We start from the raw sequence: 27,528 nt of genomic DNA, 5'->3' as shown, positions 1-27,528 counted from the left end.
ATATTTAATAATACATGATAACCACAAGGGGGCGTCAGGATTTTTATATACTGTAGACTACACACACACACACACACTCATTCACACACTACTGTACAAGCACTGGTCAACCTATAACTCGTCTATGGTCTATGAGGAAATACTGGAATGTGTTGGAAGCAAATGCAAACTCTACTCACTCAGACCAAATCCGAATTGTTTATCCCCAGCCCTGGTGGTGCAAGGCAAAGTAAAAACTGTTGAGCTTCTGTGCCTGCACCTTGTGATTTATTTATTTTTATATACTTTATTCATTGCTCTTTAATTAAAAATGTTTTTTAATCCATTATTTTAAAATTAATTTGTAACTTATTTTTCTCTATTGGAATTGTTAATACACAGTTTAACTCCTTTTTTTTTTTTCAATTTAACTTAGGGCCAGCTAATGGTTAAATTAAAACATGTAATGTATATGATCTTTTTCAACTTATAAAAAGCTTACTAATTTTACAACTTGATCATTTAAAAAGGTAATCTGGCCAGCAAATTGATTTTCCATTCAAAAGCATATATTTTTTTTATATCACTAAATGTAATTTATATCTAAATGTAGTATATCTCTGCCTTATGTTATTTTTTCAAATGTGTTATATGTTAAAAGTTATATTAAAACGTTTAAATTGAGTAGATGGCGGCGCACGCTGATGCAGCGGCTTCTCGAGCTCCCGGAACAAAGCCTCTTGATAGCACACCAGATACAAGAGACATCGCTTTTTCAGCGCTGAAAATGCGAGGGAAGTATAGCATAACTGATCTGTTGTACATTTCTATTCCACCAAGACTAAAATCTAAACTCCGAAGACAGCGCCTTCTGAGGACATCGAAGTGGCGTAGCAGAGCGCAAGGGACAGCGGGCAATAGGAAACATTGTGCTCGCAGACAGAAGAGAGGAAAGCGGACGGGAGCGTCTGTACAGTTAAGGCTAGCCGACCTCCGATTCCAACTCTCTTCTTGGCCAATGTCCGCTCCCTGGATAATAAAAAGGACCTGCTACGTTTGAGGATTAATGCTCACTCTGAGATGAGGAATTGTGCTGTTCTCTGCCTAACGGAATCCTGGCTAAACCAAAACATTCCAGACTCAGTCTTTCAAATTGATGGCTTTCGGCTTTTCCGTGCGGACCGCGATTACTGGTCAGAAAAAAAAAGAGGAGGTGGACTCTGTGTGTATGTGAATGAAGGTTGGTGTACAAGCAGTAATTTGGTTAAAAGTCACTGCTCCGAGTCGATAGAGTTCATGACAACAAAGTGTCGGCCATTCTATCTGCCGCGGGAGTTTAATGTTGTGTACGTCACCATTGTTTACATCCCGCCGGATGCTAATGCTAGCGTAGCGTTGCAGGAGCTTCATAATACCATCAGCTCGCTGCAGACTAAACACCCGGAGGCATTTTACGTGGTTGCGGGGACTTCAATCACGTGAAACTGACGGACACTCTTCCCAAATTCCACCAGCATGTGGAAATTTCAACACAGGAAGAGAAAATATTCTGGACTTTGTGTATACAAACATCCGCGGTGCATACAGAGCTCTCCCCCGCCCCCATCTTGGCCCTTCCAAACACATATCCGTACTGATGGCGCCAACCTATCGCCCCCTGCTGAGGAGGACAATACGCACAAAGAAAACGATCACTGTATGGCCCAGTGATGCAGACATTGTTCTCCAGGACTGCTTTCAGTGCACTGACTGGCAGATCTTTAAAGAAGCAGCCACTTACGGGGATAAGCTGGACCTAGATGAATACACTTCTTCCGTCCTCGGCTTTATATCCAAATGTGCTGATGATGTAACCACCAATAAGACAATTATCTGTTTTTCTAATCAGAAGCCCTGGCTAAATGCTGAAGTAAAGGCTCTGCTGAAAGCTACGGATGCTGCATTTAGGGCAGATGATGCATCAGTGCTAAATTTGGCGAGGAAACAACTGACGGCAAGCATTGTGAAGGCTAAATCCACATACGCCCAAAAAATCCAGGGTCACCTTACTTCCAACGATCCGCAAAGTATGTGGAAGGGCATTAAGTGCATCACAGACTACAACACCAAAGATGCACAATGCCCTAGGGACCCCTCCCTGTCTGATATACTAAACTCATTCTATGCCCGCTTCAAGGAACATGACAACCCTCCTCCCTGTACCAAGCTCTCATCACTTCCTGATGACACGCCCATTAAAGTAACAACAGCCGACGTGGAGAGGATTCTAAAAAGAATTAACCCCGGCAAAGCTGCAGGTCCTGATAACATACCAGGAAGGGTACTTAAGGACTGTGCTCACCATCTGTCAGAAGTGTTAACTGACATATTTAACAACTCCTTGTTAACTTGCGACTGTTCCTACCTGCCTGAAGACTGCCACCATTGTTCCAGTCCCAAAATGTTCAACAGTGACTTGTCTGAATGACTACCGACCCATAGCTCTAACCCCGGTAGTCATAAAGTGCTTTGAGAGGCTGGTCATGACTCACATCAAAGCCTCCATTGATGCCACTGTGGACCCCCATCAGTATGCGTACAAGACAAATCGCTCTGCAGATGACGCCATCTCATCAGTGATCCACACAGCCCTTACACACCTGGAGAATAAGAATTCCTACTGCCTGCTTTTCCTGGACTTTTCCTCTGCCTTCAACACCATCTCTCCACAGACATTAATTCTAAAGCTTTCCTCTCTTGGCTTAAGCCCTTCAGTAGGGAACTGGGTCCTAGACCTCCTGACCAACAGATCTCAAACTGTCAGGATCCATGGCACCATCTCCTACACCATCACCATCAGCACAGGCTCGCCTCAAGGTTGCGTGCTGAGCCCCCTCCTGTTCACTCTGTTGACGTATGACTGCATAGCGAGACACTCCATCTGTCATATAGTCAAATTCACAGATGACACAGCAGTAGTGGGACGCATCACTGACAACGATGAATCCTATTACAGAGAGGAGGTAGAACAACTGGTACAGTGGTGTAGGGGAAATACTGTAACCTCTGCATCAATGTAAAAAAAAAACAAAGAGATGGTGGTGGACTTCAGAAAGGACAAGCGAACTCCTCTCCCCCTACACATTAATGGAGCAGCTGTGGAAGTGGTCTCCAGCTTTAAGTATCTAGGCGTCCATATAGCTAAGGACTTAAACTAGAGCGTCAACACCTCGGGCCTGATTAAAAAGGCCCACCAGCGCCTCTACTTCCTCAGGAAGCTAAAACGAGCTGGGCTTGGAAGCCTGGTTCTGAAGAGTTTCTATCGATGAGCGGTTGAAAGCATTATCAGCTCCTACATCACTGTGTGGCATGGAAATAGCACCGTAGCTGAGAGGAAGGCCCTGCAGAGAGTAGTTTAAAGTTTAATCACTTTAAGCATATTTGCACTGCACAAGTTACTTTTAATATGTGGATTGCACAACCATGGACATAACCATTCTTTTATTACCATTTATTCGGCTGCTCTTATTGTTTTACATTTTTTCATATATTTTCATATATTGTGTATTTTGTGTACAGATATTTTATTTTTAACTTTTATTTGTCTATTTTTATTTTATTCTTCTCTAGTTAAATTTCATATTTATTTCCTATTTATATTCTTAGGTCACAAGCAGTTGTCTAAGCATTTCACTGCATATCGTACTGTGTATGACTGTGTATGTGACAAATAAAATTTGAATTTGATTTGAATTTAGTTACATTTACATTTAGGCATTTGGCAGACGCTCTTATCCAGAGTGACTTACATTTTTATCTCGTTATACATCTGAGCAGTTGACGGTTAAGGGCCTTGCTTTGACAGTGGCAACTTGGTGGTTGTGGGGTTTGAACCTGGGATCTTCCGAACCGTAGTCCAATGCCTTAATCACTGAGCTACCCCTGACCCCCTGCAGTAGTTAAGGCTGCACAGAGGACAGTGGGGAGCAGGCTCCCCTCTATCACCGAACTATACACTGCAAGATGCAGAGGAAGAGCCCTCCGCATTATTAAGGACTCCACCCACCCTGCACATGCTCTATTTCAACCTCTTCCCTCGAGCAGAAGGCTGAGGAGCCTTCAGTGCAAGACCACCAGGCTCAAAAACAGCTTTTACCCTGAAGCAATTAGACTGCTGAACTCTAGCCATGCTCTGTAGGTCCTCTCCAATTAAACACAATCAAACTTTTAGTGTGATATATAACTCTATGGTGCAATACATATATATATAACCCTATAAGTCAAATATACAATGTGTGCAATACAGCCTCTGAAAATGTGCAATACACTATGTATAGTTTATGTCTAAATTCCGGCATAATATATCTCTGACTGCTCTTATTTATATTCATGTATATCCATATTTACACCCTCATATTTATACTACTATGCTATCTCTGTGGCTTAAACGGGACATGGGTCCTAATTTCGTACCAGAAAATGGAAGTGTGCTGGTATGACAATAAAGCTCCTTGAATCCTTAAAAGACAAAACTCAAACTCAAAAAACAGGAAAATATGTACTCTTCTATCATGATGGCATTCTTGTGTTAAGACATGTGGCATGTTATCAGAGAAGGTTTGATGGGAATATTGTATCCAATGTTGTTGTTAATTAACAGGCAAGGCAGGCCAGTAGGGGGCCCCCAAGGGCTGACAAGCTTTAAACTACCGCAGCGCAGAAGCCAAGGCCCATAAGCAGCAATTGTAGAATAAGTGATCAAGAAGTGTTGGTCTGGATTATGCTCTGCAACTTTTCCATGTCTAGACTGCACATGTTATTAAACACAAAAATCAGACCACAAAACTGTTCTGTAGGACAACTGCAGTACATAACAATAAAATGAAACCTGGTCAATTTATTTCTAAAACTGTATTTTGTACTGAATGTATATTGATTTTATTTGAAGTTATTTTACAGGTATTTAACTTTAATTAATTTAATTATTTGTGTTTTTGTTATTTTTCTACAAATTTATACATTGGAACCTTGGTTTGTAAGCATAATTTATTCCGGAAGCGGGCTCGAATTTCAAAACACAAATTCAAAAATTTTTCCATCAGAAATAATGGAAACTTAAATTACTCGTTCCACAGCCCAAAAAAATAAAAACATAAAAGTAATTAATACAAAATATAAATAAAAAAACAAATTAACCTGCACTTTAACTTAAAAAAAAAAGTCAAAATAAATCCCGACAGATAAGTGTTTCCGTTTATGCACGCAGCGCTGTGTGTGTGTGTGTGTGTGTGTGTGTGTGTGTTTGTGTATGTGTGTGAAGCTAAAGTAAGAGAAGAGGAATCAGACCCCCTACACACACAGATTAACAGAAAGACTGTTTTATTGGAAAAATTAACTTAGAACATCGCTAATAAAACTCACGTGAGCGCACACTAACGGAATCACTGCTGTGAAGTAAAAATAAAACAAATTAACCTGCACTTTACGTTTGAAAAGAATCGTGACAGAGCAGTGTTTCCATTAAAGAGAGAAGGAGAGAGGGTGTGTGTAAAGGCAAGAGAAGGAGGGGTGTGTGTTTGCATGTAAAAAGGCAAGAGGAGAATGGGTGTGTGTGTGAAGGGGCACAGTGTCCAATGTCGCGCGCGCACACATAATGACAGGCTGATACAGAGAGAGTAAATGGATCTTTAACCTCTCTAATAGGAGTTTCTTTTGCTTTACACGCACGCACATACAAACACAAAATAAAAAATGTTATATGTTTATGCGCACACGTGTGGTCACAGTGTTGTAGTAAACAGTACACGTGTGCACGAATGTTGAATATACCAGTGTGAGACTGGTATATTCACTAAGAGAGCAGGGGAGACGATTACCCACAATTCTGCAGTGCAAGAGAAAAAAAAAAACATTGGCTCAGTTGTGATCACGTGACACTCGGCGTCAAAACAAGAAGTGCATGCGTGATACATTATACTGGGTACTCGTAAACCTTAGTCTGTCTTAGTAAACCAAGACTTTTTTAACTTGTTTCAAGTCAAATTTTATTTTAAAATCTTGTGGAACACTTGCAAACCGTGTTACTCACAATCCGTGGTTCCACTGTATTTTAAAATGACATGGTTTTTATGCATATGCTCCTCCCAGAATATTCACAAAGTGGTGTCAAGTTTCCTCATCCACCATGGTGAAAATGAGTGATATTGAACGCGGTGTGCGTGGCAGTATGTTGGTAAAGTCTGTCATCTTGTGGTCTTCTTTGGAAACGCACTCCAGTGTGCGGTAAAAGGTTCCTTATCCCCTTCTTGAAAATTAATAAGTACTACAGAATGGTATTCTGTATTAGGGCATGTAACCATATCAGCATTTGGAGGGTCGACAAATATATGTGCCAAGTTTGGTCCATATTCCTCAAAGCATGGAAGAGCCTATAAGGAACATACATACATACATAGTCACACTGACTTTCATATAGATTAATTTTGAAAATAATACTGTAAACTTTAAAAAAATAAATAAAATTTTGCTTTTTATTGTATAAATTATTCATAGGATAATGGTGATGAATGCTGGCTGGAGAGGCCTGATGCTAATTTTTGCCTAAATAGACTTGCCTATGTGTATTGTATACATTTTTAAAAATCAATCTTTATCTTGCTTACTCATTCGCCTTTAATAAATCCATGTGTGAAACATCAACTAAGGAACTAAGTTCCACTGTTTGTTTGGCATAGGTGAGCATAGTGAGCTGATCAATACTGAACACTAATATAAGTACTTTATATTGCAAAGATGAATTGGTGGACATTAATGGGTGGAGAGTCTTTAATGTCTGTGATGTTCCAATGTACCATCTAATAAATCCCACATTATACTGTTTCATTTAATTTCTACTTAATTTGAGCTTCACAACATTAAGACAAATACGACTATCAGAAATTAAAACCACTGTATCATGGTGGTGTCTCCCCGTGTTCTTGATCAAAGAATAAAGAAAAATAAATATGTTGATCAACGTAACATGTGCAGATACCATCATGTGCAGATTTCTTTTTTAAAGCTAGTTTTGTGATTATTTTCTTCAACATTTCCTCACCTACAGTATCATGATTATTTCACCTTATCTTCACATTATGGCATCAACAATAGAAACTGTCTTTTTTTTATTTATTTATTTATTTATGTTTTTGGCATGTTTCATTTTCACTTCTCTGTCCAGAATTGACATTTTTTATATTTCTCATAATCATGCTAGAAATGCTAGAAATACTGATTTTAGAGTACAATGCATAGAATTCAAACATACAGTATATGATATTTTATTATAGTTCCTTTTCTTCTACTTTTTTATTTATTTTTAAGTGAATATTAAAATGCTGTGTTCTTTGTGTATCACAATGCCATTCACTTTAAGGGTGCTTGTCTTATACCTTCCAATTTGTAAGGTTGAACGAGAATATTTTTGTTCTTTCGAAGTATCAAGAGAGAAGTGCAATCTTTCTAGGTTTAACTTCTTGTCAGTGAAATTGACTACACAATATACAAAGATTGTTTGTTTGTAATGTAGGGACTAACATGTCACCGCAAAGGGAGCCGTGAATCTCACATGAGTCACCTTCCAGCAAACAGCGCTATGTTGACACTTATTGTAGCACCCTCACCGCCTGATGAGGGGAGACATTATTGTTAGAAACAACACACAGAGCTGCTGCTTCACAATGAGAGTCTGTGTATTTCTTTTTGAATCAATAAAACTGACATCAATGTAAACAGTTCAAATAATGTTACATATGTCACACAGATTAATCAAACTCAACTTGAAGTGACAAAACATTGCTTTAGCAAATGCAATGGAGCAGCTGGAAACTTGACCCAGTCAAAAGAGGAAATCTAGATGGCTTTCACCAACCTTGACCACAAACGGTGCAAATCTGCAAGCGACTCCCTTGCACAAGAAAGAAGCAGTTACACATCCCCCCTCAAACGGTGTAAATCAGCAAGCAACACCCTCAAATAGGTAAGAAGACAGTTTCATAACCCCCCTGGTAGTTGCTAACCACCAGAACATCTTTACTGCTTCATATCTTGGCTCAAGAACAAACAACATACCTGCTTCAGTAAAATTTTTAATGCCAATCAGTTAAAGTATCCAAGTAGAGCAAATATAAAATTATATATACAGTACCTGTATGTGCTCACATAGGATGTTTGATGTCCTTACGTTGTGTTCAACATATTTATCCTAAACTAGAAAGGGTAATCAACATGTATAACCCCTCTTTATAGATGAAGGTATACAAGATATGGGATGCTTAGTATTAAATTAAAGCTTGTTGTATTCATGTTATAAAAGGTTGTATAAAAGGTTAGTCATATGAACAGGATTCATGTTAATACACATTATCAAACTTACTAAACCTCCAACAAGATGTCCTCCCGCATGACAGACCAAATGCTAGATTATTGTATGCTTGAAAATCAGGAACCATGCAGGACGCGGCTATGCCCACAACCACCTCTGATTGGGACAAACGCCTGTGGGACGGACCTGCTCCGCGGACAAAAAAACCCAAGGTCCGAACATCACGTCTGCAAGCAAGCAAGCTCGCCCACTCTTTTGCCGCTCATGCTTCGGCCCATGCGGGTGCTACGCCGCCTCTGCTGAGAACTTTAAAGTCCAGAACTCCAAAGTCCAGCAAAGATGAAACCCTCAAAAGAAGTTCCAGAGTGCCGCCATGGGTAACCAGGCAACCAACACCTTACAGAAGGGCTTCCCCAAAGATGTCATCTCAACAACAGTGCACCAACCAATCAGCAACGCAGTAATTTCCTTCGCTGGAAGCGAACCACCGGATGAGAACAAAATGTAATGCAAGTAAAAAAAAAAAACTTCATACCTTGCCGAAAATTTGTGCTCGCTTCATAACTACCCCATAAGATTAAACCCAAGGCTCTGTTTTTGGGACTTTCTCAGGTCTAATAAACAGCCAAAAAAACCTCTATTAACTTTCACCCTCTGAACTGTTTGTGTGTTTAAATAGCACAGTTTACATTTACCAGACACTCTTATCCAGAACGACTTAAATTTTTTATCTCATTACACATCTGAGCAGTTCAGGGCCTCGCTCAAGGGCCCAACAGTGGCAACTTGGTGGTTTTGGGGTTTGAACCTGGGATCTTCTGAACTGTAGTCCAATGCCTTAACCACTGAGCTACCCCTGTTGTGTTATAAGAAACAGTACACGCGCTGTACACACGCGCTTCCGAACACATAATAAAATATGTTTTACACACACATAGTTACAGTGTTATAGTAAATAGTACACGCATGCACATATGTTTATTATACCAGTCAGAGACGAGCACTAAGACCTAGCAGGAAAGATGAATACCCGCAGCGCAAGAGAGAGAAAAACCGTTGGCTCAGCTGTGATGACACGACGCTCAATGTCAAAACAAGAAGCGCATGCGTTATACATGATACTCGGAGCTCGTAAACCAGGACAACGCTTGTTTTTTTAAGTCAAAATTTATTAAAAATCTTTGCTCGTCTTCCGGAACACTCGTAAACCGCGTTACTCGTAATCCGAGGTTCCACTGTATAATTTCAAGAACAGCGTGAATGAGCGTGGTGATCTGACCAATGTTGGACACTAATATAAGTGCTTTGTATTACCAAAAAGCATTTCTATTCCTGCTGAAATTATGAATGTGGTTGGCTGTTCATCAATTTCTCTGAGGCACCAATTGTAAGGGTCCTCCACTAGGGGTCACTGTTTTTATTTGTTTATTTTATTTGTTTTTATTTTTGTTGGCCGACTCTGTGTATCTTGTGTGTGTCTGTGTTAGTGGAGCTGATTCAGTCCTGTCCTCCTGTGTTCTTGTGTTTAGCTAGAGCAGGTAAGTAGGTAGGTGTGTGTTTGGCTAGGAGCGTGTTTAGCTAAGATCTATGTTGAGTTACAGTAACTAGCACGCTTCTAGCCATAGCCCCTCTGTGACTCTAGCTGTCCTGTGTTTCTTACCTCCCTAGTTGCCCAGTGTGCCTAGCCTTTGATGTGTCCTCAGCCTAGCCTTTGATGTGTCCTCAGCCTAGCCTTTGATGTGTCCTCAGCCTAGCCTTTGATGTGTCCTCAGCCTAGCCTTTGATGTGTCCCCTAGCCTAGTCTTTAAAGGTCCCCTAGCCTAGCCTTTGAAGGTCCCCTAGCCTAGTCTTTGAAGGTCCCCTAGCCTAGTCTTTGAAGGTCCCCTAGCCTAGCCACTGGGTATCCCTTGTCTGTGTTTCTGTGACCCATTCCCTAGTGTGTGTTAAGCTATCAGGTAAGTGTAGCTTAGTGCATGTTGGGGCTAAAGACATGCTTGGCTAGGTGTATGTGTAGCTAACTGCCATGGTTAAGCACTCCTTAGCCATGTTTAGCTAAAAGCCATGCCTAGCTGATTGCCATGTCTTTAGCCCTCGTCCCGTCCCTCTTTTGGTCTCTCGTCTCTAGTCTTTACGTGTCTCCCTCCTCTCTAGTGTCTCCCGTTCTCTCTAGTGTCTCCCGTTCTCTCTAGTGTCCAGTTTCAGCTCCACGCCTCGTTTGTGTCCTGTTATGTGTTTGTCCCCCTGCCTGTGTCTCGCCACAGGACGTGTTATGTGTCTCCCCCTGTCTGTGTCTCGCCACAGGACGTGTTTTGTGTCTCCCCCTGCCTGTGTCTCGCCACAGGGCGTGTTTTGTGTCTCCCCCTGCCTGTGTCTCGCCACAGGGCGTGTGTTTGTTCCCCTGTCTGTGTTTTGCCAAAGAGCCTTTGTTAGCACAAAGTTAAGTATGGTTTGAGTTTGTTTGTTCCTTTGTTTGTATCTTTATTTATACTTTGTGTTTACCCTTAATTAAAAGACTCTTTTTGGTTACACCACCCCTCTGCCTCTATGCCTGCTCCTTCCGCCCACGGCGTTCAACACCTGCCACAACACCCCATTCATGACACCAATGCACCATCTTATAAATCCCACATTAAACTGTTTCATTTAATTTCAATCTATTTGAGCTTCAAACAAGACCAAAAGAAAGTAAAACTACCGTATCATGGTAGTGTCTCTGTACAAAAGATTCCTGTTCCTTGCAAAAGTTAAAAAAATATCTGTGATGATAAACGTAACATGTGCAAATACCATCTTCTGCAGACTTCATTTTTAAAACGCATACTGTACTTTTTTAAATTATCACCATTACTTTTCACCATTTCATAACATGTCATGATTACCTTACCAGCACATAGCGGCATCAACAATGGAAATGGTATTAAGTTTTTGTGTGATTAATTTTTATTTCCCTGTCCAGAAATCTCACATACTCATCTTCTAGACCGCATCATCCTGTATTAAGGGTTGCTGCTGCCTTGAGCGGATACCAGGAGACTTAGGGCACAAGGCGGGGTATACCTTGGACAGGGGGCAGATTCCACTGTAGCACACACACATGCACACACAAACACACTACAGTAAATTTGGGAACAATTAGCCTAACCTGCATGTCTTTTAAATGTGTGAGGAAACCGGAATACCTGTAGGAAACCCACCAAGCACAAGGAGAACATGTAACCTTGTAAACATGTAAAAAAGGCGGAAATTAAACCTGGACCCCAGGGGTAAAAGGCAACAGTGGTAAACACTAACCCACTGTACCGCCTCTGTCCAAAATTAATATTTCTAAATATTTTTCGTTAACATATGCTAGAAACATTTATATTGTGTTGTTCATGTAAAATAATTCTGATTATGGACACAAGTGGAATGCATATTGTTCTAAAACTAATATATATGAATATACTGTAAGAATGCTGCCAAAAAACTTCACTTCACATGCTAGTCTTTAAAAAATGCTCTTTAAAACTGATTTTTTTTCACTTTCCTGAACCTGTCAGCTTATCAGCACATTATTACATGAGAGTTTAAAAAAAAAAGACACCTTCTTTCTGTGTGCTATGTGGTTTACAATGATACTCACTTTTCAGATACTTGTCTTATGGATAACAGTGTGTGATGGTGATGATGAATATTTTTGTTCTGAAGGGCACCAAAAAATATAGCATTCATTTCAAGTTTAATTTCCTGTCAGCGGATTTGACTACACAACATACAAATATTATTTGTTTGAAAAGCACCGTTTAAATCTGAAAGTTTCAATTCATTTAAAGATATGATGTGGCTAAATGTAAAACTTTAATGGCAGTTTCATATTTTCACATTCATGTATTCATTAATCTCTACTTAGCACTTTATCCTGGGCTGGGTTATAATGGATCCAGGCAACACACTGGATTGAATGCCAGCCAATCATAGGGTACCACACACACATAATCACACAATAGTTCTTACCTGGACAAGACTTAGCACTTTTTACTGGCCTAAGGGAGACTTTAGAACCAAGCAAAAATAAATGCTTTATTATGTTTTAATGCAGGGAGTAAACATTACAGGCTTTGCCATTAAGAGAAGACATGGTATAGACCATATCCACAAACTGATCAAATGAACCAGATAAACTGCTTTAAGAAGAGGCAGAGCAAGACAACCAAATGAATGTTATAAACATATGTTATGTAAGACTTAACATATGTTTATATGGTAAATGTTATGTATGTTAAGTCTCTCAGATACCTTCCTTTCCTATCACACAGCTTCAACATAAAAGCACACAGATATCTAATAGGACACACTGTCTGATATCAGCCTACTGATGATGGGTTCCCTGTTGAATCTGTTCCTCTCAAGGTTTCTTCTTCATTTCATGTCATGAAATTTTTCCTTGTCAACAATGCCAATTGTTAAATGTGCTATATGGATAATATTTAATTGCATTGAAGTAAATTGTGTATTACTGCCACTCATTAAAATACAGCAAGCTTGTCATATAACATTTTAAACCTAATACATAGGCTACATAATAAATTACTGTATGCATGGATGAGTCATATAAATACAAACAAATGAGAGATTATTACAGTAGATTATTGCATTTTTATTAGTATATTTTTAAAGCAAACTACAATCATACTTGGTTTGAGTTACAAATGAATACATATTTGTATGTTCATAGGTTCAAATAGTATATTTTAAATGACGCCTTTTTGACTTTCTAAAAAATATTAATACACAATATTTGTAACCAAGTTGTAACTACCATAATAAAGTGATTACAAAACACCCTTGTACCGTTTCAATTAACAACACAAAAAATATGCAACACATTAACCAAAAAATGTTTTCAGACTGTACATTTTACTTTTACTTTACCATCATGGTTTATAAAAACATTCAACTTTCTAAACAATTCACAACAAAACCTTTTAGCAAGGCAAATATTAGATGATTTAGTAAAAGGATGAGGCAATTATCAGTATGCAAAAAGATGGAATAGATTTACATACAGTACTAGCACACCTAAGTAGTACTGTAGCATGACTGATGGGACTGTAAATGCTTATTTACTTGTATTGTTTAGTTGGGCAATTTACAAATTCCAGGGGTTTTTCTTTGTTGTTTTTTTGTTTTTTTGGGCAGTAACAATTTGGTTTTACTGTATTTATTACTTAATATTAAAGTTTTGTTTCAGGCTAAGTAGAGCCTGTGCTTCAGTGATTTTGTTCCATTCATCTGGATACACAGCTGGTTCTGCTTTAAACCTTTCAGCAAATTTAGCATTAAATGTCACCAGCACATACTTCCAGTAATCTGAGGCTCTTGCAGACTTGTCAGGTGCAATCTCCCAGTCTGGGTAGTACTTCTTGTAATCATTGAATGGGTGAGGTTGGAAATTGGTTTCATAACTTCGAAATGTTCCTTTTGAATAAATACTAGATGTACAAATCTCTTCACAGAGAGTATTTTTCCCAGCATGTAAGAAACCACCAAGGCCCTTTGGCCTATGTAAACTTACATGATGTACTGTATGACTCTTTCCTCCTGCCTCACATGGTGTTTTGCAAAAGGGACATTTTCTTCCACATCCAAAGATCCTTTTAAAGAGCTCATTTTGAGGCTTCACATAAACATTGCTCAGTGTCTCTTTGATATCAGTCGACATGAAAATCTCTTCTGTTAGCTGTCGTTTCATGTCATTTATACATTCATAGAGACTTTTGGTGAAGGGAGCACAACAGCTTGTATTCTGAAAGAGGACCCCTTCCACTGTGTTCATGGAAATTGGGATGATACGACTCATGGATTGGCAAAAGTTCTGGATTAACCTTTTTGAACCTGCTGCATTGTTGGGCAAAGGAGTGCCATTGTCAACCTTAGAGTCTTCCACTGCTTTCATGATTGTATTCATTATGATCTCCAGCTTTTTCATTTTAAAACTTTGTAGCGATTTGTCTTTGGAAAGGCATTGAACAATATGATTGTATATCCAATCCTGGACATAAACATTGTATTGCAAAATGTACTTTTCAAAATCATTGAAATTAGATTTTTCCAGCAGCTCCTTCAAAATTGTGTACTGAAAAAGCACTCGAGAACTATACGCAGTCGGGTTATTTAGCAGAACAGCATCAACAATGTCAGGTCCAATAGACTGGTTGATGTAATTATTGACTACTGGCTTGAGACAGAGCTGAGTGAAGTCTTGTGCTTTTCTTTGGCACTGGTCCTTCTCTCTGTACAAGTCAATGAAATCAGACAGATACTTCATCTTCAGTTTCTCAACATGTTTAAAGGGATCTTTGTCACTGAGGAATTTTCTGTGCATCTCAAGAAATTTCCGAGAGGCAATGCCACAAATGTGCAATTTTAGATCCAGATCAAATTTTGTATTGATTTTTGAACCTTCTTTTTGTAGCTGTTCATCAATTTCCTCCAGCACGTCTTTTGTAAAAATATTTTGGTAGTCAGTTTTTTCCTGCGCAAATTGTTGAATAATTTTAATACAGCATACAATTATGTTATTTGCAACAAGCTCTAGATCTTTCTTTGCACTACCTTGTGTAAAGAAACTTTGTATTTTCTTGTCCCATTTTATATGTTTTTCCTTTACCTGGAATCCTTCTCGGCCATACTGTGTCAGATCTCGAACTTTATGCAAATCCTCCATGACATTACGATTAACAAAACTTGCTCGCAGTTGCTTCAAAACATCAGCAGGAACATCCTTTTCTTCTACACTACTGTTCTTTACAACTTCTCTTTTCCACATGCTTTCGAAATCAGCAGTGAGTTCCTTGTCAGACACTTCATCTGTACGATGTTTGTAATTTTGCAGGAGTTGAAGGACTTGGCTTTCAATTATTGATTTTTGCTTTGTTTCAATCTCTTCTAATTTCTTCTGATTAATTTTCATCTGAAAAGCAGCTTCTAATCTTTTTTTTACTTCATCTTTCATTTCATTCTCTAGACCTTTGATGCTGCAAGAAAAATCAACTTTGTACTTTTCAACAAAGCATATATTTCTGTCTTTTTTTTTGTAGTAGTTATTTAGCTTTTCATCAATAATCTTTTTCTGAGAGGCAATCTCTTTTTGTGCTTTCTGTTTAAGTGACTCGAGAACCTCATTACTGCCTTGTTTTTCAGTGTTAGATATTTGAACTATTTTATCTGTAACCCAATATTGAATATGTCTCCTAAAAGACCACTCCCATCCTGTATATTCTTTGCAAAGGTTGTCATAGGCCTGGGCCACCAGACTGTTTCTGAAACTAAAGATGAAGTTCTCATACTTCACCGCACTCCACAAGCTACTTATCCACTTCAGGAACTCTGGAATCTGAGAGGGTTGTTCATCTTTTCGTGTTTTAAGGATTCGCAATAAGGTTTTCTTAAACTCAAGTACAGCCACACTGTAGCCTGTATTAACTGGTGCCATGGGTGGTGTGCCATGCCATAGGCCTGGGATATACCAGTTATTCTTTTTCACATCATAATCCAAAACATCAGTGAATTCTTTTATTTTTGGCTTATTTTCCATCTCAGCTGCAATTACCGTCATCTCATTTAATTGGTCAAGGAGTTGTTTTCGCTCATTCAGGTTTTTGTCATATGCAGATACACCAGCAACATTTTGGTGAACAAAATGACAAACTGTTCTTTTACCAATTCCCTTCATCCGCAGAAATGCATGTACTGCTATCTGCAAGATGTCCTTCATCTCTGTGGAATTCTCCATTGCTATGTTGATGATGGTTACATCACTAAGACCAATGACAAATGTGGCCAATTCATTGTCATGCTCATAACTGTCTTCCAGTTGTGCCAGTGCTGGTGATTTCAAACCCTCTGTATCAATCAGAAGGACAAAGTCACAGAGTAACTCCTCCTTCAAGTCGTTGCCCACTGGTAGGAAAATCATGAATGCTCCACGTGTGCATCGTCCACTGCCCACTGCAAACTGAACTCCAAACATAGTGTTGAGCAGTGTTGATTTACCAGTACTCTGGACCCCTAACACAGTCACAACCAGCAAACGGCTCTTCTGCCCAACCATCCTGTGAAGCTCCATGAGAACATCGCTCACCCATTTCTCTGGGATATTTGATGCATCTCCATCTAGTAGTTCAAGTGGATACCCAGAAAGAAGCATTTTGGCAGCCAAATTAGGGAGACTGTTAATTTTATCAGATGTTTTGTTTGATCCAAATGAAGCAGATTCATAGATTTGTCCCATTTCTCTCATGTAGTGCTCTATTCCAAGAGAGCAATCGAGCAACTCCTGGTCTAATCGAGCTATACCATCTTTGTCTTTCTTTTGTTCATATTCCTTGTATCTGCGGCGAAGGCTTGACATGTTTTTTCGTGATCGCATGTCCATCTTTAGTCCCAGCCATTTCGGGAAGAAAGCTCGTCCAGTGTCATCAACACTCAACAAAGAATCTATGTAAAGCTCCATTGTTTTTGTCATTTTGTACTGGCTTTGTTTGTTCCAGATGTCATCTTTTTCTTTTTGAAGTTGAATCTTATACTCTTCTAAGCTTTGTTTTCCTGAATTTCTTAACCTACATTGCTCTTTTTCTATTTTAGCCAGTTTTTTCCAATTTTCACCTTGTAGAGGCAGCTGTGTCTTTTTATAGTCTGTTATTTGACGAACTCCAATAGTTTTTACAACTTGGTCTGCAGCTGCTTCTGCCACTACACAGGCTTTTCTCTGAATTTCATCAATATCTAGACCTACAACCTGAGCAATGTCCTTCATAGAACTGATACTATATGATTCGTGACTTTTATTCAGTATAACACTCTTAATGGTGGAATTGATTGTCTTTGCAAAAGTAGCCAAATTTACCTTTTGGCTTTTCTTAATGATGTGGTCTCTTTCTAGTTGTAGAGTATCAATTGCTGTTTCAATCGATGACTTCACATTCTGATTTATATTTCTTTGAGGGTTGATCACAAGAAATAACTTGGACTTAATTTCTTGTAAAGAGGCAAATAGCCTTTGCTCATTTACTTCGACACTGTCCAGAAACACAAAGACAGCTGTTGACACCTGAGTAAGGAAACTGAATTGGGTTTCAGAAGTGCCAACATCTCCTCTTAAATTAGCAACAGCTACTGCTTCAGGAAAGACATCAATGCTTTTATTCCCAGATGGGAGACTCCAGCATATTTCAACCAGACCGTTAGCAATTATCTTGGGACCAGATCCTCCAATCAGTTCCCGATGAGAAAAGAAGTCATGATGCTGCTCTGAATTGTTGAGCACTTGGTTTAAAACCTGGGACTTGGACAAGCTGCAGTTGCTTAGCCTCACAAATGATATCAAGGGAATGTCTGCATTAACAACACTGTCTTCAAGAAACCCTTTAGATTCTGACATTGAATGTGGACGCCATTCTTTCATGATACTTCGAAGTGCCCATGATATAAGAGTGCACTTATTATGTATTCCTTGAGGTAACACAAATGGTACTGCAAACTGGCACATTGACATTTTCAGTGCCATTTCCTGCTGGAGAAAACTATCTGCACATAAAAAGAGGGCAGTGTGAAGATCTAGAAGGTTAAAGCTACCATCACTGTCCTCTTCACTAAACAAGTCATCTCCATCATCCTTTTCACAAAGTGCAGATAATAAAGATCTGGATTTCGAATTAACCATCAGTAACTTTCTTAGAAAGGCCCATGGTATTGCTTGCAGTGAGTCAATTTCTTCACCAGCCAGAGTGGCACTGTTGATTTCTAGTAAAGACCTCAGAGTCAGCTTGTTTGGGTAGTACGTTTCAAGTCCCAGTGTTTTCAAAAATGAAAGAAGTACATCTGAAAATAAAAGACACGTTTTTCTTTGAACACTATTTATATAAATAATTAAAATTATGCATGAAAAAATTTGCATTGAGTTGTTTTCAGAAAGAGGATATGATTTTTCGACTTGCACTAGTTAATATATATATATATATATATATACGTTTATTCAGATATTCATACAATGACAAAAATGGAGATAGTTCCTACTTTTAGTGCCATCTTGCTTGGAAGCCATCTTTCTTCAGCATTAAGTTGTTTTTTCAAGCTGCCCATACAAATAAAATAAAAAAATTGTGTGAGTCAAAAATAAAAAACACAATTAAGTCTGTTAATTCAAACATTTTTTAGTGCAAAATCTAAAGAATGTGTGGTTAAATATTTAGAATTTAACTAGAACTATTGCGTCATCATTGTTAACACTTTCACATACAGCAATGCACGGCCTATCATCTGGCTATCTAAACATTATCTCAATATATGCAGTCACAATATTTACAAAGCTATATTCAAATATCTTTATTTATATATTTAAATTGTTCAATCATATTTTGGAATTTTGACATTACAAAAAATATTCCAGTGAAAAAAAATACACTTTAGCGTATTACAAATATATTGAAATCCTCAATAGTACATTGCAAATATACTAGCAAAAAGTTGTACCATCAGTTAATATATAAGAAGTATACCAACATCATGCTATTACCAAATTTTGGAATTAAACTTGAAATATACTTTAAAATATTTGTATTATAGTACACTTTCCAAAAATATATTACTGGAAAACATACTTTAGGTGAAAGGTTGGTCTAATTTCCAAAGTATACTTATTTCTACTTTGTTTTTTAAATATTTTTGGTATATTAAAAAAAAAATGCTATAAATAATCATTGTACAAATGTACAGGAAGTAAACATTATAGAATTAAATTTTGAATATACGGTAGTCTCAGTATATTATCAGTTAAATTTAAATGTACTTATTCATATGTACTTATATTTAGTGCACTACTCTCTCGTGCGTGCTTTTAGACTCCCTTTTGCACGTGAAATCTGTCTTAGTTCATATCGTTATTATTTTATTTTCATCGGCATAAGGTAAATTTTGTGTTTTGTTAGGTAATTTGTAATATTACCTACAATCAAAAAAATTAACAAGGCAGTTTGTTGTCTAATCACAAACCATTCATGTTAAGTCAACATTACATACATACAGCAGAGGGCAGTAGCGAGACACCAGCTGTCATGAACCGCTAATGAAACAGAAGAGCATACAGTATATATATATATACTAAAACTAAACTAAAAATGTTTCACAATGTGTCCCTGAATGAAGGAAGGCTCAAAATCCAGTCAGTATCTGGTGTGGCCACCAGCTGCTTGAAGTACTGCAGTACTGCAGCACTAATGGAGGGATTATGTGATTCTGGTGTGACTCGGGCAGTTGTTGTGGCCATCCTGTACCTGTCACGCAGGTGTGATATTCGGATGTACCGATCCTGTGCAGGTGTTGTTACACGTGGTCTTCCAGTGCGAGGATGATCAGCTGTCCTTCCTGTCTCCCTGTAGCGCCGTCTTAAGCGTCTCACAGTGCGGACATGGCTATTTATTGCCCTAGCCACATCAGCGGTCCTCATGCCTCCCTGCAGCATGCCTAATGCACGTTCACGCAGATGAGCAGGGACCCTGGGCATCTTTCTTTGGGTGTTTTTCACAGTCGGTTGACAAGTCTCTTAAGTGTCCTGCTTTTTTAAACTGTGACCTTAAATGCCTACTTTCTGTAAGCTCTTCAGGTCTTAACGACCATTCCACAGGTGCATGGTAATTAATTGATTATGGTTAATTGAACATGCATGGAAAACATTGTTTAAACCCTTTACAATAAAGATCTGTAAAGTTATTTGAATTTTTACAACATTATTGTTGAAATACACAGTCCTGAAAAAGGGACGTTTCTTTTTTTGCTGAGTATATATATATATATATATATATATATATATATATATATATATATATATATATATATATATATATGGTGCACTGGTGCTGTTGACCTACAGGGTGCTGGTGGAAATTGGGCTACTGTTGGTCGAAGAAGGAGAGGAGGAAGGCGTGTTCGAAAGCAGATAGAAAAGAGAGAAGGCAAGGGTTTAGGAGTGATAGTAGGGACTTTGAATGTTGGGACCATGATAGTAAAGGGAAGAGAGTTAGTTGATATGATGCAGAGAAGGAAGGTGGATATACTGCGTGTCCAGGAGACCAGGTGGAAGGGAAGCAAGGCTAGAAGCTTAGGATCAGAGTTCAAATTGTTTTACCATGGTGTGGATAGGAAAAGAAATGGAGTAGGAGTTATTCTGAAAGAGGAGTTCGTAAGGAATGTTCTAGAGGTGAAGACAGTATCAGATAGGGTGATAAGTCTGAAGCTGGAAATTGAAGGGATAATGTTCAATGTTGTTAGTGGTTATGCCCTACAGGGAGGATGTGAGTTAAAAGAGAAGGAGAAATTCTGGAGTGAGTTAGATGAAGTGATGCAGAGCATCCCCAGAGGTGAGAGAGTGGTGATTGGTGCAGACTTTAATGGACACGTTGGGGAAGGGAACAGAGGTGATGAAAATGTGATGGGCAGGTTTGGTCTTCAGGACAGGAATGTAGAAGGACAGATGGTGGTGGACTTTGCAAAGAGGATGGAAATGGCAGTGGTAAATACTTTCTTCCAGAAGAGGCAGGAACATAGGGTGACATATAAGAGTGGAGGCAGAAGCACTCAGGTCGACTACATCTTGTGTCGACGTTGTAATCTGAAAGAGATCAGTGACTGCAAAGTGTTGGTAGGGGAGAGTATAGCCAGACAACACAGAATGGTGGTGTGTAAAATAACCCTGGTGGTGAGAAAGGTGAAGAGGACAAAGGCAGAGAAGAGGACAAAGTGGTGGAAGCTGAGAAAGAAAGAATGTTGTGAAGTTTTTAGGGAGGAGTTGAGACAGGCTAAGGGTGGTCAGGAGGGGCTTTCAGTTGACTGGACAACTACAGCTAATGTGATCAGGGAGACAGGTAGGAGGGTACTTGGTGTATCATCAGGTAAGGGGAAAGTGGACAGGGAGACTTAGTGGTGGAATGAGGAAGTCCAGGAGTGTATACAGGGAAAGAGGCTAGCTAAGAAGAAGGGGGACACTGAGAGGACTGAAGAGAGTAGACAGGAGTACAGGGAGATGCAGAGTAAGGTGAAGGTAGAGGTGGCAAAGGCCAAACAAAGAGCATATGAGGACTTGTACGATAGGCTAGACAGTAAGGAGGGAGAGGTGGATCTGTACAGGTTGGCAAGGCAGAGAGATAGAGATGGGAAGGATGTGCAGCAGGTTAGAGTGATTAAAGATAGAGATGGAAATGTACTGACAGATGCCAGGAGGGTGATGGTTAGATGGAAGGAGTACTTTAAGGAGTTGATGAATGAGGAAAACGAAAGAGAACAAAGAGTAGAAGAGGTGACTGTTGTGGAACAGGAAGTAGCAAATATTAGTAGAAGTGAGGTGAGAAGGGCGTTGAAGAGGATGAAGAGTGGAAAGGCTGTTGGTCCTGATGGCATACCTGTCGAGGTATAGAAGTGCTTAGGAGAGGTGGCAGTAGAGTTTCTGACAAGTTTGTTTAACAAAATCTTGGAGAGTGAGAGGATCCCAGAGGAATGGAGGAGAAGTGTATTGGTGCCAATTTTTAAGAACAAGGGAGATGTGCAAAGCTGTGGCAATTATAGAAGTATAAAGCTAATGAGCCAGACAATGAAGCTGTGGGAAAGAGTAGTGGAAGCTAGGTTAAGGGCAGCGGTGAGCATTTGTAAGCAGCAATATGGTTTTATGCCTAGAAAGAGTAATTCAGATGCAGTATTTGCTTTGAGGATGCTGGCGGAGAAGTACAGAGAAGGTAACAGAAAGTTGCATTGTGTCTTTTTAGATTTAGAGAAAGTGTATGACAGGGTGCCAAGAGAGGAGCTGTGGTATTGTATGAGAAGGTCTGGAGTGGCAAATAAGTATGTTAGAGTGGTGCAGGACATGTATGAGAGCTGTAAGACAGTGGTGAGATGTGCTGTAGGTGTGACAGAAGAGTTCAAGGTGGAGGTGGGTCTGCATCAAGGATCGGCTCTAAGCCCCTTTTTGTTTGCTCTGGTGATGGACAGGATGATGGACTATAATGTTTGCAGATGACATTGTGCTCTGTAGCGAGAGCAGGGAACAGGTGGAGGAAAATTTGAAGAGGTGGAGGTATGCTCTGGAAAGCAGAGGAATGAAGGTTAGCCGCAGCAAGACGGAATACATGTGTGTAAATGAGAGGGATTTAAGAGAAACGGTGAGGCTACAGGGAGCAGAGGTAAAGAAGGTGCAGGATTTTAAGTACTTAGGGTCAATGGTCCAGAGCAACGGAGAGTGTTCAAAGGAGGTGAAGAGGCGGGTACAGGCAGGTTGGAATGGGTGGAGAAAAGTGTCAGGTGTGTTGTGCGATAAAAGAGTATCAGCGAGAATAAAAGGAAAGGTGTACAGGACAGTGGTAAGACCAGCAATGCTCTACGGCTTAGAGACAATGGCGCTGAAGAATTGAGTTGGAGGCAGCAGAGCTAAAGATGTTGAGGTTCTCTTTGGAAGTGACAAGGATGGATAGGATTAAGAATGAGTTTATCAGAGGGACAACCCACGTTAGATGTTTTGGAGATAAAGTCAGAGAGGCCAGATTGAGGTGGTTTGGACATGTTCAGAGGAGAGATTGTGAATATATCGGTAGAAGGATGCTGAGGTTGGAACTGCCAGGCAGGAGGTCTAGAGGAAGACCAAAGAGGAGATTTATGGATGCAGTGAGAGAGGACATGAAGTTAGTTGGTGTGAGAGAAGAGGATGCAGAGGATAGGGTTAGATGGAGGCAAATGATTCGCTGTGGCGACCCCTGAAAGGGAACAGCCAAAAGACAAAGAAGAAGATCTGTGGTTTGAACAAAACAACATTGTAATAAGATGCTTGATAAAAGGGTTGGTTGGTACATCAGTAATTATACAGATATCTTTTTTCAAAGTAGTGTTTGAATCTCGATTGTTCTAATATTCTCTCTCACACACACACACACACACACACTTAAATCCTGCTAAATTAAACTGAATTTCTGCAGTGCTAACTTGAAATTGATCTTTGTGTCTACCTTCATGAAGATCCTGACAGTCTCTACAACAAATATCTGGTAGGTAATGCTAATGATACTGCAGAAGTAACGGTATCGTTGGGCTTTTCAGAATATCACAATATCCATTTAGGCTTTAAAAATTACAAGTTATAGCTGCTATTAGATGGCATTAGATCACACGTGTACTTAGGAAAGTATTTTAAAGTTTGTGAGAAATCAGTGTGGACCAAAGGTTAGTGATCAAATACTAAACAACATTTACAGGGAATATGCAAACAGGCTCTTTGGAATTCTGTATTAGTCTAGTGATTTCATTTTTGTTTCGTTTTTTTGTGTAACAATAGGATACAGATGGCCGTGCTGCAGAGAGGGATCTTGAACATGTTGTATTTGGCATCTGCAGCATCAATGTTGAGGAAGGTGATGCCACGACCCCTCCAGCTGTTGAAGTGCTTCACGACTTGGGAGACATTGCTACTGCATATGCGCTCTTAATGGGTGTAATATATGCAATGAACCTCAGGAACTGAAAATATTCTTTAAGGTACTGCAGAAGATCTTCCTCCAGCTGAATGCTACCAGACTTTCACCAAAGGTACAGATGCTTAAAAACAAACTTTAAAGTAAACCAACATCGAGCATTTGAGTTTGTTGAGTTCCACGTGAATGCCTTTTTTTTGCACTTATTTATAATGTTTGGATGTTTTGTTTTGAATGCAATATATTTAGGCTTTGCAGAAACTTGGGGGGGGGGGGCTGTAAAATTATGTTAATTTTATGTTAATTTTGTAAATTAACTAATGTTTAGTTGGTATTATTGACCTTAAGGACAAGGTTGTGCATTTTCCTTTTAAATTATGTTTTTCATACAGTAAGACCCTTTATTTTATTTTTATTTTTGTGGGTCACATGTTTTTATTTATGTAAAACATGTCCAGAATACTTTTGAAAGAAAAGTTGAAGATAACCAACCTTAATGTTTTTTTTTTTTGTTTTTTTTGTTAAACACAATTTTCCCCCCTCTTTAAATGTGTCAAATTTGACAGTAAAGTTGAATAGTTGGAAAAGAAAAACTAAAAAATATTAGAATAGGTTGTATAGTGTGTTCAGTATGTCTTTTGTATTGTTGGACCATAATATTCTCAATTTCTTGATTTCTGTGCTGCATTTCAAACAGTGCCAATTGTTATTAAAATACTTGTGACATTAATGTTGTTGTGAATAAAGACCCTTACAAATGTTAGTTGAGTTTACTGAAGTCATTTATGTGGAACTTGTTACCAAGGGAAAAAATTAATTAAACCCAACATTTCATTTTTTTGTGTCTGTGAATTAGATTGTTAGTGTTTTATAAAAGTATGGCACCTGTTATAAGTTGATCCCTAATAAAAAGGATGTATTACATATTTACTGCCTCTGGAGTTGACTTTAAGGGTCACTAAAGCATGGGAAAATAATCATTATTGTATAGCATCTAGTTGTAGTAACATGACTGAATGGGATTTATTGAAATCGATGTAAACATATAGGATTACCATTAAGGAATAAATTTTGTATAGCATGAATAGTTGAATTTCAACAAAAAAAATTAAGTTAAATAGAAAAATTTAAATAATGTTTAATCAAAGTTAGCTGTTCATGTTAAATGAACACAAATGTTGTAAGGTTGTTTTAACATTATCCAATGTTGTTAAGATATTATGGTGTAATCATGTGGAACCACTGTCCACCATTGAATCATGTTCAACCAAAGTGCAATTTTTTTTAGTGTAGTACAGTACATACTTTAAGCTATGGAATGTATTGTCTAATGTGTTGTTGCTAAATCTTATGTACTTTGCTTGTGGTATAATGGCTCCGTAGCTCTCAGCCTATTTTCAGTCTCTGTGTAACAGCTAGAATCAACACACCAGGTTTAAACTAATAGTGTACCTGTATACTCTAATACTAATGTCTGTCTGTGTTCACACAACAGTTTAAATTTTAGGTCGTGTGTTTGTGAACACGTTTTGTTAAACACAACTAAACTATAGTAGTGCAGTTTTGTAACCTTGTGCAAATTAAACCTGTTAAACTCATGAATAAAATCTCCCCCATAATCATTGATGTAAAGCTTTTAAAAAACATGTTATAGTGTAGACAATTCATTTAGCATTTGTAAATTATCCTAAACCACTTTATTGTACTGGTAACACATTTGCAATACTGTAGTATAGAAGGTGTACTGTATGATACAATTAAGTATATTTGTATTAACCACAAGGTACTTTTTTTTAGTATTTGTAATTGAACAGAAGTATAAGAGCATGCTACTGCTGCAATAACAATATACTCATAGTATATTAATCATGTATTTGTAACAGTAAAAATACGTAGCTGTAATATACTTATAATACATCAAATATATGCTTATATTTCATTAATTACTGTCAGGTATGTATGTTGGTACAAACACAGCCATATACTTTAAGTGTAGTAAGTATACTTAAAGTTGTTCCACTTTAGCACACAAAAGTATACTTAATACACTTCAAATTGTGCTTTTGTACAATTTAATTACAACTTAAATACACTTTAAGTGTATTTATTTTTTTCAAAATTAGTTGTTCCAAAAAAGCAAACTTCAAGTATACTAAACATTAGTCTGCTGCAAGTATATTTAAGTGTGCTTTGGCATGCTAGGATTAAATATACTTAGCATACTTTTTTTTCTACTTTTTTTTAACTTGGGTATTAAATAAATAAATAAACTTAAAATCATAAACTTATTTTATTGATTGCCCTTTTACTATTATTTGTTCCTTTAGTATATTACATTTAACTGCAAAAGAACTAACAATGTTTATTTTGAGTTGAGAGGGTTCCTTTTTCTCTGCTGATTTCTTTAGCCACAACACTGATCAGCCACAACACAAATACAATTCAAGGTAAACTGATTAATATTGATTATCAATTCTGTGCCAGTTTACTGGTGAATGATCATAAGTTCATTCTTACCACGATAGAATCGTATCAGCACACTTAATGCATAAATCTTAGCAGGCAAGCAGTTTAAAGTTCAAAGTTAAAAAGTTGCAGATCTCAATCTGACTGAACATCTATGGAATGTTCAGGACAAACGAACCATGATACATGTAGGCCCCACCCCGCAACCTACAGCATGCAAATGATCCACTTCCAATGCCCTGGTGCCAGACACAACATCATACCTTCATTTGTCTTGAAGGATCATGCCCCGAGGGGCAAGAGCTGCCCCAGTGGCACAAGGAGAAACTACACAGTGGGAGGTCCCACTGGATTCCTGGCTTACATCTTCTGTAAAAAGCAAAGTATTGTGGAAGCTCTTCCAGGAGCATCTAAGCCACCATCAGAAGACTTGAAACCTTTTGTTTCCTCAACTCCCTGCACTCACCCAGGCTAGTAAAACAATTCATCAGATATGACTAAATGCAACTGCATTACAAGGTCATATGAGACACTTTTTATTTATAAGACTATTGCAGTTACATTTTTAAAAGACAAATAGTTCCTTTTTAATACACTGTCTCTTACAATGACCCAAATTGCTAGATTTCTAGAAGAGCGTACATTTGCACTGGAGTCATCACTGTCATAAAATATGCCAGTCAGATTATGATACTGACTGTCATAAAAGGTATTTGGCCAATGGCTTTCTGTTTTATAGAAAGAGTACTTTATTATTTCCAAAGGGAAATTTTATAAATCTCATGATCTGTCCTGTGAATTAATAAAAATTCACACATATATTATTTAAAAATTTAGTAAAACTAGCATTGTGTCATGTTAGTAAAATAAATACAAAATTGTATCATTGCTTACCAGATTTAATCAATTAAAGGATGAGCTCTCATGCAGATGTTGGTGTCAGTTCTGTTGGTACTGCTGTTGTGGTCAGTATTTATACTCAGTAGACTGTTCTACACCCTGAGGTGGCATCAATTTGTTTAATCTGCAAATGTGAAGAGCAGGTTTTGCAAGTAAAAACTAAAGCCATGGGTAAGATCTGGTCATGTTACTTTGGGAAATTTGCAAGGACACATCGTAATGAATAAATAAGTATTTAAACTACTGTACTTAAAACTACTTATAATTATTTAAACCACAGCGAATACATATTATATAATCCATAATATTTTTAAGAAATATTACATGTACATGATATGATAAAATGTAATTTGATTT

General features: G+C 38.2%; 1 pseudogene; it reads right to left on the bottom strand.

Moving 5' to 3' along the window:
- Positions 1–15,780: 15,780 nt before the first annotated feature.
- Positions 15,781–27,219, bottom strand: LOC128535734 (up-regulator of cell proliferation-like; annotated as a pseudogene).
- Positions 27,220–27,528: the final 309 nt, after the last annotated feature.

The sequence above is a fragment of the Clarias gariepinus genome, chromosome 13 (genome assembly GCF_024256425.1).
Source record: "Clarias gariepinus isolate MV-2021 ecotype Netherlands chromosome 13, CGAR_prim_01v2, whole genome shotgun sequence".
NCBI classification, from domain to species: domain Eukaryota; kingdom Metazoa; phylum Chordata; class Actinopteri; order Siluriformes; family Clariidae; genus Clarias; species Clarias gariepinus.
Note: the sequence above shows the minus strand (reverse complement) of the source record. Positions and strands in the feature narration are given on the sequence as shown.